Source organism: Sarcophilus harrisii, chromosome 6 (genome assembly GCF_902635505.1).
Source record: "Sarcophilus harrisii chromosome 6, mSarHar1.11, whole genome shotgun sequence".
In the NCBI taxonomy this organism is placed as follows: Eukaryota; Metazoa; Chordata; class Mammalia; order Dasyuromorphia; family Dasyuridae; genus Sarcophilus; species Sarcophilus harrisii.
Window position 1 is genome coordinate 85,643,718 of NC_045431.1, and position 16,143 is coordinate 85,659,860.

A 16,143-nucleotide genomic window follows, 5' to 3' on the forward strand; every position below is an offset into this window, starting at 1 on the left:
CATGTATCTGTTAAATAAAAAATAAATTCTTGATCCTGGCCTACAAGGCTTGCCACAGCCTATTTAATTCTAACCTATATATCTGCCCTATCTACTAGCACTGGATTGGAATTAGGCCTGAGTCTGAATCTTTCCTATTACTCACTACCTATTTGATATTACATAAATCACTAAACATTACTGAGCTTTCATTTCTTCATTTGTAAAATGAAAGGTATGACCTAAATGATCCCCAAAAGTCTCTTCCATCTTTACATTCTATGATCCCTTTCATATACACTACTCTCAAGCCAAACTTCATGACTCAATATGTCCTATTTCTGTCCTGCTATCTCTTTTCTCCCGCTGGTTGTTTATACCATCCCTCATAGTTACCTTCTCTCCCACAGTTCACTTCCTTTTGAGATCCCTCCTTTCCTTCCTAGGACCCAGACCACCTGCAATGTTTCATTCTTCTAGCAGCTTTGCTTCTGATTCTCAGGACTTTGACAGGTTACCTCTACTTTCCTCTCCAGCTTTTCAATTCTTTTTTAGTGTGTTGTCTTCCTCTATTAGAATGTAAGCTCATTTAGGGGTGGGACTATCCTTTTTTTTTTTTGCTTATATTTGTATACTCAAGAGTTTAGTGTATTAAATGTATATATTTAGTAATGTGAACACTTAATAAATGCATGTTGCCTTGCCTCACCTCCCTGATTCCCACCCCTGCTAAAAAGATATTTCCCCTAGATTTCTCTCTATTTCTCTCACAAATCTCTCATTTATCATAGTTCTTTCCTGACCTTATGTCCTAGTAATTTATAGACTATCTTCCCTACTTCACTGTTTGCCATTTCCTTCTCCAGTTAATTTTTACAAATGAGAAACTGAAGCAAACAGGATTAAGTGAATTGCTAGACTACTGACAGATATTTTTTACCTAGCAAGTGTCTGAAGCCAGATTTGAATTCACAAAGATGAGTTTTCCTGATTCTAGGCCCACCCCTCTATCCATTGAATCGCCTAGCTTCCTCTTGTTAATAGCCTAACAGAGACAAAAGGATCATTTAAGTCTCATCTTTTGCTCCACTTTGCTCACAAATTTATGGCTTCTATAGAGCTCTGGGCTCTGGTGTGGACACAAGGCCTACATTTCTAGCCACATCACAAGGCTAGGCCAGGGGGAAGGCAAATCAGGAGAATCAGAGTATGAGGAGAAATATTTGGTGAAAATATCATAGAGAGTTTTAGAACTGAAAGCAACCTTTGGGTCTCCTTCAAAACACTGAATTTGACCCTTCATTTTACAGAGGAGAAAAAGTGACTACATTGACATATCTCAGAAAGCACTACAGCTTGTAAGATCTGAACCAAGCTCTTTCTGACAATTTCTCAGTGATGATTGAATAAAAGACTTAGAGAAGATAAGAGAACACACTTCCCTCCTCTTGGCAGAAAAGCAGGGGACTATAAGGACAAAATGCTACATACATTGTTAGATGTCCCAGTATCAGTTGCTCCTGCTGAACTGTTTCCTTCAATCCACAGTGGGCAGAAAGAATATAAATATCTGGAAATGATAGTAAAGTAAAATTGGAAACTCAATAAAACCTACTTTTTAAAGTGAATATTTTTTTAAAAAAAAATGATGGAGAGATAGAAGAGCAAATTGGAGGAAAAGGAGAAATAGTTTAGTGAAGTTTTCTTGAATTATTTTTCCTAAATATTGTCATTAGAAAGCCTGAAAAAAAAGATCAATAATGTTTCTAAAGGGAAGGATCTATCATCAATGATAGATGAGTAAGTCTCCATTGGAATCCTTCAAATATTAGGATATGGTCCCTAGAAAGGTTGGTTGGAGACTCTGACAAGTTTAGAAGAAAGCACGGGCAAAAAATTAAGCAGGATGGAAAGGAATCATTGGGTAGGGAGCTCTGTTGTTACAAGTTGGCGAATTAGGAAGATGTCAACATCAAGTATGTGAAGACTTCTCCTGATGGAATGGGTGGATGAAAATAATTTGTTCCAGTGGTCATGAAGTCAGCTGAAGTAGATGCTGTGGAGGTGTTAGTGCTTGGTCAGGTCCTGAAGAAGCTAAGGTAACTTGTAACCATCACCAAACATCTTGACTTTTGTCTTGCCTTAATTTCATTGACTCAGGAAGAGAGAGTGAGGCTAAAGACTACTTCACTTTGATCCAATTCACTTGCAAGTTGAGACAGCCCTACGATGTCTTTGGTCCCCTTCAAAAACAAACAGTTCCTGCCCTCAAGGAGCTTACCTTCTACTGAAAGGGGTGGTGATCATGAGGGATATATAACATGTACTTAGATACGTGTGTACAAGGTTACTTTAGGGGGAAGAGAACTCAAACATGTAGGAGAAGAAATCAGAAAAAGTCACTGTAGGAAGTAGCACCAGTCTTGCTTTAAAGAAGGTAGGGGTTAAGCAAAATTGTTGTTTTTGTTATTTGTCCTTTGTTCTTGAAAAGGACCATGACATCAGGGAGTTGATGCCATGACGTGCAAGTGAACTGGATTTAAATGAGGGAGGGCTGGGCAAAGTTACCTACCTCACTTTCCCCTCCAGAGCCATCTGGGTCCTGTGGCCAGATATAGATCAGGACAACTGGAGATGATCCCGAATGAAATGGGAGATCTTAAGGCAAGTATTCCTACAAAGAAGAGCCCATAAAAAGTGAGGAAAATGGGAAATGGAAGGTCAGATATAAGGATCAGCTAATAGACAAATTTAAAAAGAACAAAGTATAAAAAGAAGAGCAACAGGCAATTACCCCAGAAAGATACACAGGGACTATATTGTATAACTTATGGATTTTGTATAAAAATATGGATATTGTATAAATGATGGATTTACCCTAGAGGCAATAAGCCTTTAGAGATTTCTTAATGGTAAAATAGCATGACCATATTTGTTTTAAGAGGGTCAGTTTGGTAGATTTGTGGAAGATGGATAGGAGACAAAGGAGAAAGAAACAGGGAGACCAATTAGAAGCTATGGCAATCCAGAAGAAAGGTCAAAAAGGGCTAAACTAGATGGATGACTGTAGGAGGGATGTCTGCCTTCATGGTCACCAAATGTTATTTTTGTACAGTGGTTGTTAGTGCTATAAATGGAGTGATACCATTGGCAAATAATCCAAAATGGCAGATAATCCAATTCAGAAGATGCAATTGATATACATTATGTATATACTGTGTTCACAATACTATGCTAGACACTAGGGGTCGTGTAAAATGCTTGTCTTCAGAGAAATTACAGTATATTGGAAGAACATACCACAAATAACTATCTGGCAAGTCTACTAAATGAAGTATAAGCATAGTGTTATGAGATTTGAAGAGAAGGCCATTATGGGCTAGGGAAAACTGGGAAAGGCCTCTTGGGGAAAAGTGTCATTTGAGTTAGGTTTTACAGGATTGGTGGGAATTTAATAAATAGGTCATAGGACTGTAGATTTATAGGTAGAAGGGATCTTACAGGCTGTCCAGTCCTAACCCTTTGTTTTATAGAAAAGGAAGCAGAGCTTTAGCTAAAGAGATTAAATGACTCTTGAAACCAGACAGATAGCATATGGCAGAGTTAGGATTTGAGGCCAGCTCCTTTGACTCCCAACCCAGAGCTCTTTCCATTGCCCCATGAGATGGGAGGAGGTGAAGAATTCTGTTCTTGTTATAGGGAAAATCAATAGGAAAGGCACAAAGGTGGGAAAGTATAGGATTTGTGTGTTGGATGATGAATAATCCAGTTTGGCTGGAGAATGTAATACATGAAAGGGGGATGATATGAATCAAGACTTAAAAGGTAAATTGGTTTTAGATTGTCAGACTAGGAAATTCAAATTTAAGTAGGCAATACAGGAACATGGAAGGGTTTTAGCAGAGTAATTTAACTAGGTCAAATCAGAAGAAAAACAAACACCTGGCAGGATTAGATCATAAAAGATAGAGGGAATAGGAAGGTGAATTAAGAGGTAATAACCTTGCTAAGTGGTACTGAGAACTTGTGATAGACTGGGAGAGGGAAATAGAAGGCTATGAATTTCAGGGTTGTAATGGGAATAGAATGGGAGTAGAATGTCAACAGGAGAAGTGAGGGAGAAAGAAGAGTCAAGGATAATCACAATATTTTTTCTGCTTTGTGAATGTATGAAATTAATGTTATTATTTCTAAATTTCATTTTCCTCTCTTTTTATAGCATTTAGATAGAAATGATCTTGGGAAAAGTCACTATTCTAATGTCATTCTTTGATATATAATGTTTTGTGAACTTTTACATAGGTGGCCAAAATAACTACTTTTTGTAATTGAAAAAAGTTTCAGCTATAAATTTATTTTCTGTAGACTCACTGAGAGAAATTTTGAGATAATCCCAATAGCAGGTAGGATTATGGGAATGACATATATCTCATAAATTTCAAGCATGTTCTTGAATATTATTATTGATAATAATAAAATAATATCACAGGGATTTGTTTCTGATTATGTTTTACTTGGGCTAAGGTTAAAATTAGTTTGCAACCCATCTCAGATCAAGAAACAAGATTAGCAGCTGAAGGAGATGGTGAGAAGCATGGATGAGAAAAATCATAATAAAAATTCAGACCTATAGAGCTTTATGGTTTACAAAGCACTTTACTTCGCTCAATCTCAGGAGCCAAGAAGTATAAAAAAGAAACAGAAATCTACCATCTCTCAAGGAGAGGCTAGAAAAGGGGTGTGCATATTGTGGGGGGGAGAGGAAATTAGGGAAAGTAGCCTGAAATTTAAATCTTTGTAGAAAAAAATAGATTATTGGCTGCTTATCCAAATCACCATAATTAAGTCAATGAAAATTAGTAAACTATTTAGTGTACTTAGATTTAGTGAAATGTATTCCATTAATGAAATAAAATGTATTCCATTGTATGGTGTAATAGAAAGAGCACTGGGCTTAGAGTCAGAAAATAGGAGTCCAGGACTATTCTCTGCCATCTACTATGTGACCACCACCTGAGCATCATCTATAAAGTTGGGACTCTTTCATTACTTCCTTGAATGAATGAAAAAATAAATGGATGAAAATGATTTATTAAATGCTTATTATGTGCAAAGGTCTGGGCTAAGTGGACATAAACAGAAAAAAAGAATTCTTCTCTGCTCTCAAGGAGGTTCCATTCTGATGGGGGGATACCACACTTAATGGAAGTTTCAGTTGTCAGGCAGATGGAAAATCTTCATGGTCTGTGGGGAAAACAGATGGTAATGCATCTTCATTAACATCATTTCCACTGATAAAATCATTTCTTTTTCTGGCACTGAACCATTTGACAGTGCCAAGGACCTTCAAAGGTTTTGTGAGGAAAGTGCTTTGGAAATTGTATGGTGCTCTATGCTGTGAGCTATTATTATTTTTATAACCAAACATGGAAGCTCGTCACATTGACGATTCACCATCTGAAACTGATGACTTAAGAAATACATGAGTAACTGGGAAAACTAAGTGAGCACACCCAAAGGTATGCAAGGTGGAGCTGGTAAGCAAGAAAGATGGAAGAAGAAACAGAGGTAGAAGAGACTGTGGGAAAAAGAAATAATAAGGGATCAGCCTTCATTTTGATAGTGGGAAACTCACTGCTTTCCAAGTCAGTATGCTTCAATCAGTCAGAAAGCATTTAGCAAATGCCTACTGGGGGTACAAGGACCTAGGCATTGGAGAAAGAAAAGACAAAAAATAAAGAATTGGACCTTATATTGGATAGAAGGGAGAGGGGTCAGGAGAGGAAGAAGAAATAATGTGTGTGTATAGTGTATGAGTGTGTGTGTGTGTGTGTGTGTGTGTATGTGTACAGAAAAATATTCAAAATAAATACAAGTTAATTTTGGAAAGGAGATCATGGACATCTAGGGAATGAGGAAAGCCTTCATTTAGAACCTGAGCACCCATGGAAGAGAAATGCACCCTCAAGAAATATGAAATGTTTGTCCAGGGAGAAAGGGACATGTCTGGTAAATATATTATCCTATTGAAATATTCCAGAAGGCTTTAATTCCATGGATAACTATCTCTGTAAATTATGATTCTGAGTCCTGTTTTCATTTTCTTTTATTTCTTATGTGTATGTGCATGGTAAACCCTAGAAATGATTTCTTTTCATGTTACAAAAAGAGTATGAGAAAGTTGACTGAAATTCAGAGAGTATAGGTACTGCCTATTTGGAAGATGATTCTTGAGTTGTCTTAAAGGAAAAAAGGGAATTCTTATAGGTAGAGGTGAGAAGGAAGCACATTTCATGTTGGGAGATAGAATGAAAGCATATGTAAGGATGAACAGTTTGGCAGGCCATAGAACACAGGTTGGAGAACAATGTAAAATGTAAAAAAAAAAAAAGTAGATTGGGATCAGGATGTATAAAGGCCAGAGAGAGCTGTTTTTGATCCTTAGTGCACTAGGAAGGCATTGAAATTTAATATGTAGGGAAGTGACAAGGCCACTTTGACAGAAGTAAGGAGGATGGAGTGGGATGGAGAGAAGTTTGAGGCCAGAAAATCAATTAGAAAGTTCTTGCAATAGTTCAGATAATGAGGGTCTGAATTAAATAAATGGCTTTACTTCATTTTGTATCCTCTATGCTTAGCACAGTGTTTGTAACATAGCAGAAACTTAATAAGTGTTTGTTGATTGATTAATATATGACTAGTGAGAGGGGATTGACTGTGAAATGTTTAGACGTTTCTTCTACCTAAACATTTCACAGTCAATCCCCTCTCACTAGTCATATATCAATCAAGAAGAAACTGGGTATGTGGGATGAATAAGGAATAATGAATAATGCCAAGGTGAGACTGGAAGAATGGTGATAATTGTTTTAATTGTTGGGAATTTCCCCTTCTTATGTTACACTGAAAATTGTCTTTCTTTTGGGAGTTCCATGAAGAGTTTTAAGAAACTGATGAGATAGAGAGAGATCATCATGAAGCAATAACCTAAAACAGGATTTATAATCTCTAAATGGAGTGTGCAAGGAAAATTTTATACAAGTTTATGCAACTAAGGAATGAAGAAGGTGTCACTTGAGCCTGTCTCTCAACTGAACTGCTTAAAGGAAGGAAAAATACATTTACACACAGCTGGTTCCAGAAATACATTTTACTCGATAGAAAAATAGAAAGAAAAGAGTTAAGGGAAGAAATGAGAAAGAGGGTAGACTAAGGGTAATCAGTAATCAGAAACAGGCTTTTAAAGAGAGAATAGGAGGAAAAAAAGAAAAAGTATAAAAGAATAGGATGGAGGGAAATAAATAGCAATTATAACTGAATGTGAAACTTACTCCTAAAACAGAAGATAATAAAATAGATTAGAAACCAGAATCTAACAATATGTTGTTTACAAGAAACAAATTTGAAATAGGAAACTATTCACAAAGTTAAAATAAGGGATAGGAGCAGGATCTATTATTATTTATATGAAATAAAATAAAAGAAAGATTAGCAATCATGAGCTGAGATAAAGCAAAAGCAAAAATAGAATTAATTAAAAGAGATAAACAAGGAAAGTACATTTTGCTAATAGATATCATACACAATGAATTAATTTCATTACTAAGATATATACATAAAATAGCACAACATTTAAATTCTTGTGAGTTAAACAAGTTACAGGTAGAAATAGACAATAAAGCTATAATGGTAGGAGATTTCAATTTATTCCCTTCACATAAATCTCCCTACATACATTTAACCATGAAGTAAATATGAAAGAAATTAAGGAGATACATAGAATTTTAAAAGAGTTAGATATTATAGAACTCTGGAGTAGATTGAATAGGAATGAATAGAAAGGAATATACTTATTCTCAGAAGGGTCTGGAACCTTCCTAAAAGTGAAGCTGTATTACAGTAAAAAACTTCACAAAAAATTGCAAAAAAGCAGAAATATTAAATGCATTTTTACTATAATGCAATAAAAGTTATATTTCACAGAGAGCCCTTGAAGAAAAGATTAAAAATTAATCGAAAAGAAAATAACAATTTTAAAGAATGAGTGGGTTAGGGAATAAGCCATGGAAAAATTAATTTCTTAAAAATAATGACAACAATGAGACATTGTACCAAAATTTATGGGATGCAGCCAAGACAATACAAAAGAATAAAATACATCTCTAAATATTTACATTGGTAAAAGAGAAAAGAAGCCAACAAACAAATTGGTCATATAACTATAAAAATTTTAAAAGCAACAGATTAAAAACTACTAATTAAATACCAAAAGAAAAAATTTAAAAACAAAAAAGAGATTAAAAAATTAAGAAAGAAAAAAATCTCATTAAACTAATAAATAAAACTAGGAGCTTTTTTTCCCCCTGTAAGGGCATTTTATTTGGAGTCTATAGTACCTTCCTCCTTTTTCCCCATTTTTACAGAGGTTTTTATTTTCAAAACATATGCATACATGGTCTTCAACATTCACCCTTACAAAACCTTATGTTTCAATTTTTTTCTCCCTTCCTTTCTCCTACCCCCCTCCCCTAGACAGCAAGCAATTCAATATATATTAAATCTGTGCATTTCTTCTATATATTATCTTTGCTGCACTAGAAAAATCAAATCAAAAAGGAAAAAAATGAGAAGGAAAACAAAATGCAAGCAAACAACAACAGAAGTACAAATACTATGTTGTGATACACACTCAGTTCCCATAGTCTCTCTCTGGGTGTAGATGGATCTCTTCATCACAAGACCATTGGAACTGGACTAAATCATCTTATTGTTAAAAAAAAAAAAAAAAAAAAAAAAAGCCAGGTCCATCAGAATTGATCATCAAATAATATTGTTGTTACCTGGGATTATGATCTCCTGTTTCTACTCACTTCACTTAGCACAGTTCCTGTAAATCTCTCCAGGTTTCTCTATAATCATCCTGCTGACGGTTTCTTATAGAACAATAATATGCTATAACATTTATATAAATACCATAACTTATTCAGCCATTCTCCAGCTGATGGGTATCCACTCAGTTTTCAGTTCCTTGACATTACAAAAAAAAAAGCTGCTACAAACATTTTTGCACATGGGAGTCCTGTTCTGTTTTTAATGATCTCTTTGGGACACAGGCCCAGTAGAGACACTGCTGGATCAAAAGATATGCACAGCTTGGTAGTACTTTGAGCATAGTTCCATACTGCTCTCCAGAATGGTTGGATCAGTTTCCAACTGTACCAACAATATATTAGTGTCCCAGTAAAACAAGGAGCTTTAAAAAAAATAAAATTATATATAAAACTTTTTAAGCAAATAAAGTCAGATTTAAATAGTTGGAGAAATATTAATTGTTCATGATAGACAGAACCAATATGATAAAAATTACAATGTTACCTAAACTAATTCAATGCTATCTCAATTAAAGTATTAAAAAGTTATTTTACTGAATTAGAAAAAAATAATAACAATGGAATAACAAAACTCATTTGAAAGAATGACAAGTCAAGAATATCAAAGAATTAGTGAAAAAGATATAAAGGAAGGAGGTTTAGCAGTACCAAATCTTCAACTATGTTTTAAGGTGGTAATGATTAAGAAATCTGGTACCAGTTAAGAATAGAAAGGTAGATCAAAGGAAGAGAATAGACATACAGTTTGTAGCAGCAAATCAGCATAGTAACCTTGTATTTGACAAGTGTAAAGATTTAAGATTTTGGAATAAGAATTCATTATTTGGTAAACATTATTGGGAAAACTGGAAAGCAATATGGCAGAAATTGGACATAGACCAATATCTTACACTATTTACCAAGATAGGATCAAAATGGATATATGACCTAGTTATAAAAAGAGATGTTACAAGAATGTTTGGAATAAACATGGAACATATTACTTATCAGACTTATGGATAGGAGAGCAATTTAAGAATAAACAAGAGATAGAGAATAGAGTGAGGTGTAAATTGGATAATTTTGGTTATATTAAATTAAAAGGGTTTTGTACAAATAAATGTAGCCAATATCAGAAGAAAAACAAAATAATTGGTGGGAAATTTATAGATAGTTTTTCAGATAAAGGTCTCATAAAGAACTTTGTCAAATCTTTAAGATTATGATTCATTCCCCAATTGAAGTAGTCAAGGAATATGAATAGGCAGTTTCTTATATAAATAAGTCAAAACATTTATAGTTATATAAAAATGCTCTAAGATGATTGATTAGTGAAATAGGAATTTAAAAAAACCTTGAGATATCATTTTATACCTGTCAGATTAGCTAAATGATTGAAGGGAAACGAAACAAATGTTTCAGAGGTTATGGAAAACCTATGATATTGATCCATTGTTTGTGAAATTGTGAACTCATCCAACCATTTTCAAGAGCAATCTATGCTCAAAGAATTACTAAACTGCCTATACCCTTGACCCAGCAATACTACCCATTCAAAGATGATTGGATAAAAGGAAAAGAAGCTATACATTCTAAAATACTTACAGCAGTTGTTTGTGGTAGCAAAGAACTGAAAATGATGGGGATCTCCCCATAATAGGGAAATGGCTGAACAAGTTGTGGCATATCATTGATGAAATTCTACTGTGCTATAAGAAATGATGAACTTGATGATCTTTAAAAAAAAACACAAACTTTCTTGAGATAATAAAAAGCAAAATGAGCAAAACCATAAGAATATTGTGTACAGTAAAAGCAATATTATTTTAAGAACAAGTTTGAGCCAATAAGTCATTTTGACTATTATAAATATCCAAATTAACTATAAAGGACATATAAAGAAGGAAGCCATCTGTATCCAGAGAAAGAACTGATAAAAATATGTGTAGAATGATTTTACACATATATGCATATTTGTGTCTAATGGTAAATTATATCTGGGTAAGGGAAGAGGAGGGAAGAAAAAAATAAATGTACATAATGACTTTATTATAAATTTAGAAAAAATAGCATAATAGATTTGTGGTTTCTTGTATAATCATCTTTTTTTTTTTTAATTATACTATGCTATGGACATGCTTGTTTTATTCTATAAATTAAAATAAAATAATTTTTAAAAATTGAAAAATAGATTAGCCATTAGCTAATTTGATTTTTAAAAGAAAAAAAGAAAATCAAATTACTAATATCAAAAATTTAAAAGGTGAATTCATAATGAATGAAAAAGAAATAAAAGCAGTTATTAGGAATTATTTCACCCTACTAAAGGCCAATAAAATTGACAATCTAAATGAAATAGATGAATATTTACAGAAACATAATTGCCCAGATTAACAGTACTGGAAAGCAAATATTTACATAACCTCATCTTAGAAAATAAATTGAACAAGTTATAAATGAATTCTGAGCACACACACACACACCCAGAGAGAGAAAGATTTACAAGCAAATTTTATCAAACATTTAAAGAATAATTAATACCAATAATACATAAACTACTTGAGAAAAAAAAGATTATGAACAGGTCCTATCTATGAATACCAATATGGTCTTGATACCTCAAATAAGGGAGAGTCAAAACAGAGAAAGAAAATTATAAAACAATTTCCCTGATTAATATTGGTGCAAAGATTTTAAGTAAAACAATTCCAAAGAAATCACAACAATATATCATGAAGATCATACACAATAACAAGGTCAGATTTCTACCAGGAAGGCAGGGCTTACTCAATATGAGAAAAACTATAAACATAACTGACCATATCAAAAACAAAAATCATACGATTATTTCAATAGATGCAAAAGAAGCTTTTGACACAATATAAGACCCACTTGTATGAAATTATGCAAAGTAAAGTGAACATAACAAAGAAAACAATTTACAATTTGGTAATATCAATATTGGAAAGATAATCAATGATGGAAGATTAAAGAATTCTAATGAACACAATAGTAATTCCAAAGTACTGATGATGAAAGATGTTATCCACTTTCACATTAAGACGTGGAGTTAAGAATGCAAATTTAAGTATCTTTTCCTTCTTCCCTCCCTCCTTCTCTTCTTTCTTCCTTCTATATTTCCTCTTTTTTTTTTTTTTTTGACCTGGCTAAATGAAGGAATATGTTTTACTTCTGACTATAACACTTATAATGGACTTCTTTTTTTTATGCCTTCTCAATTTGCCTGAGAAGAATTGAAAGAGAATTTGGAACAAAAATAAAATAAAACAAAAAATATATTCTTTCCTGGCTTTATTGTGCTAATAAAGAATCTTTGTTTGTGGATCAGCAGCAGTCACATTTAATAATCATCAACTTTTGCTTTTCAGGGTTACTTTCATGTTAAAATGAGGCATCACTTACTAGTGGAATGACTAACTTTTATGTTCAAAGAAGATACAAACCATTTAACAACAGATTTCAAAGAAATATATAATAAACTCTTGAATACTATTTAGTACCATTTCCCTCCTGGATTTTATTTGCATTGTTCTCCCAGAATTTAGCACAGTTCCTGGCACTCAGAAAAAGAGCAAATATTCATTACATATCTACTGTGTGCTAAATATTTTACAAATTTTTATCTCTGTCGATTCTCACAACAATTCTGAGAGGTATTATTATTATTCCTATTTTGCAATTAAGGAAAGGGGAAAGAAGTTAAATGACTTGCCAAGGCTAGATTTGAACTCAGGTCTTCCTGACTTTAGTTCTAGCACCTTACCCACAGGACCACTTAATTGTCTCTAATAGAAATAGTTATTTATTGAGTACATAGTATTTGCCAGTACTGAATAAGCACTAGAAACACAAATATTAATAAGCAAGATAATTCCTGCTCTCAGAAAGCTTACATTGTAGTGGGAAAAAAATAATACATAAAAAAGGAGCTGGAAAGCTAGGGGTGGTGGTGTGGTTTGGAAATGGTCCTTGGAAACTTCCAACATTTAGGAGATATAAGTTCCTCAAAATGTCCCTGATTTCCCTAGAAACTTCAGAGACCTTCCCTTGGGATCAGGTCCTCATTCTTAGTGTGGTCTGAGATCACATCTTTCTCCCATTTTAAAAGCTCTTGCTCGTTCACTCATATTTTCTGATATATTCTAACCTGTATTGCTTCTCCAATTTGTTTGCTTGGATGAATAGTTTTATTTGCTATACAATGTTTGTGATATCTTTAGTAGTAGGTTTGGGTTGCATGAGATAAATCTGTCAGATATAGGCTAGGGCCGCCTTCCCAGTTAAGAGCAAGCAAGAAAGTAACTTTTGTTTGGAAACTGTATTACTGCATGACCAGTAATATTTGGGATGGGAGATGGGTATATAACACAATACCCCTATTGGAAATAGTGGAAGCAAAGACCCTAAATCTAAGCCCAGGTGTTCTCTTGTTTCCCTAGTTTATCTTTTAAGAGAAAGAAAACCCAGATTCCAGAGATATGTCATATTTCTTAGCCACAATATTTTATTAACAGAAACAGCCAGATGGCGCAGTGGAGATAGCATACTGGACTTGGAGTCAAGAAATCATGTCTGACTATGACCCCATTTGGGATTTTCTTGGGCAAAGATACTGGAGTGTTTTGCCATTTCTTTCTCCAATTCATTTTACAGATGAGGAAACTGAGGCAAATAAGGTTAAGTGACTTGCCCAGGGTCCCACAGCTAGAAAAATGTCGCCTTCTACATCATACTACACTCAAGAAGAGCTGAATACTGCTTCTGACATTTTCTAGCTGTGGGACTCTGAGCAAGTCAAGTAATTTCTGTGTGCTTCAGTTTGCTCATGTGTAAAATGGGGATGATAATAGAACCTACTTCTCAGGGTTGTTGTGAGGATATAATGAAACATTTGTAAAGCACTTTGCAAAATCTAAGGAATTATATAAATGCTATCTATTATTGTTATTCTGTTGTGATTTAATATTTTGTTGTTTATGTTGTACACACTGATTGTAAATGTTGGGATGCTTTGAATGATGTTTCACAATAAGCTATCAATGGAAAAATAAATGGTTTTTTTTTAAAACATCTAAGATTGTTAAATTGTATAGATGTTGGAATATTTATGAACTAATTCCTTTGTTGATGAAACAAGGCCAATTATTTCTTTTTATCACTTTAAAGCACATCAAATGTTTCAAACTTGTAATACTAACAATGCTCTACAGAATATTTTATTAATTCAGGGAATTGAATGATTTGTGATGCTTTGTATTTCATTCTTTTAGCCTTAGATATATAATTTTTAGTGTTTTGAATGCACACATCAAATTACTCTTCTGAAAGTGTATTGCCTAAATGATGTCTCTGATCTGGACTACTGTTGTAGCTTCCTAATTGGCTGTGGGGATCTCAGTCTCTCTCCTCTTCAATTCATCTTCTACCTAGCCCCATCCCTCAGCCTGAAAAATAAAGTTGGAACTTGTCACTCTCAGGCTCGAGAAGACTGAATAGATTCTTTTTGCCTTTCAAGTATAAAATACAAATTCCTCTATTTTGCATTTAAAACCCTTTGCAATTTGGCTCCAGGCTTTCTTTCCAGATTTACTGAGGTTTTTCCTCTTTTATGCAATCCATTTCCAGGAAAACTGATCCACTGGGTTACCCATTTATTCCGTTCCATTTGCTGTTCCTGTTCCTGTATGTAAGCTGTTCCCCTCCCCCCTACTTCCAAGCTTGGAGTGTTTTCTTTCCTATCACTGTACCTCTAAGAATCTCAAGCTTCCTTTAAACATAACCAGCAGGAAACATTCTTCTTCTTTATTGCTAATGACTAGTGGATACATATCAGAAAAAATCTAAACTTCTTTTCAGAAGAAGGGTTTGTGATGTAGCTCCTTGAAATGAATTTTGTGTCCTGTCCTATATACTGAAATTAGTTAAAAGGAATTAGCTCACAATTAGGCCATGTAATGTAATGGGCTTGAAATTTTATAAATGAGGAAACTGAGTCCCAGAGGGAAACTTAATCAAGATATCAAAATGGGTTGTTGTTATTGCTAATCTACAGTTGTTTAGTCATGTCCAACTCTGTGACCCCATCTGAGGTTTTCTTGGCAAAGATACTGGAGTGGTTTGCCATTTCTTTCTCCAGCTCATTTTACAGTTGCATTTGAATTCAGGAAGATGAGTCTTCAGGATTCCAGCTCCAGTGTTTTATCCATTGCATGGGAAGAAGGAATACAGATGAAATCCTAGATTGGGGATGCCCTCAAAAACAAATAAACAAACAAATACAAGTTATTTGCTTAGAGAAATAGTAGGATCAATTCCTAAAATGTAATATATCTAATTAGTCCCTCTGTTTTATGAAGAGAAAGGCATACTAAATTACTTTTTAAAGTTGCATTTTCCCAATGAAACAACGTATTTCCCCTTTTTCTTTTTTTCCTTCCTTTCTTTTATTTCCCTCCCTTTTTTCCTTTTCTATGCGTGACCTTCTTTTCTTTCCTTCCTTTCTTTTTTCCCCTCCCCTTTAAAACAGAACATATTTTGGCAGAAACTAGGCATTGATCCATACTTAACGCCGTACACCAAGATAAGGTCAAAATGGGTTCATGACCTAGGCATAAAGAATGAAATTATTAATAAATTAGAGGAACATAGGATAGTTTACCTCTCAGACCTGTGGAAGGGGAAGGTCTTTATGACCAAAGCAGAACTAGAGATCATTACTGATCACAAAATAGAAAATTTCGATTATACCAAACTGAAAAGTTTTTGTACAAACAAAACTAATGCAGACAAGATTAGAAGGGAAGCAATAAATTGGAAAAATATTTTTACAGTCAAAGGTTCTGATAAAGGCCTCATTTCCAAAATATATAGAGAATTAACTCTAATTTATAAAAAATCAAGCCATTCTCCAATTGAAAATGGTCAAAGGATATGAACAGACAATTCTCAGATGAAGAAATTGAAACTATTTCTAGTCATATGAAAAGATGCTCCAAGTCATTATTAATCAGAGAAATGCAAATTAAGACAACTCTAAGATACCACTACACACCTGTCAGATTGGCTAAAATGACAGGAAAAATAATGATGATTGTTGGAGGGATGCGGGAAAACTGGGACATTGATGCATTGTTGGTGGAGTTGTGAACAATCCAACCATTTTGGAGAGTAGTTTGAACTATGCTCAAAAGTTATCAAACTGTGCATACCCTTTGATCCAGCAGTGTTACTACTGGGCTTATATCCCAAAGAGATTATAAAGAAGGGAAAGGGA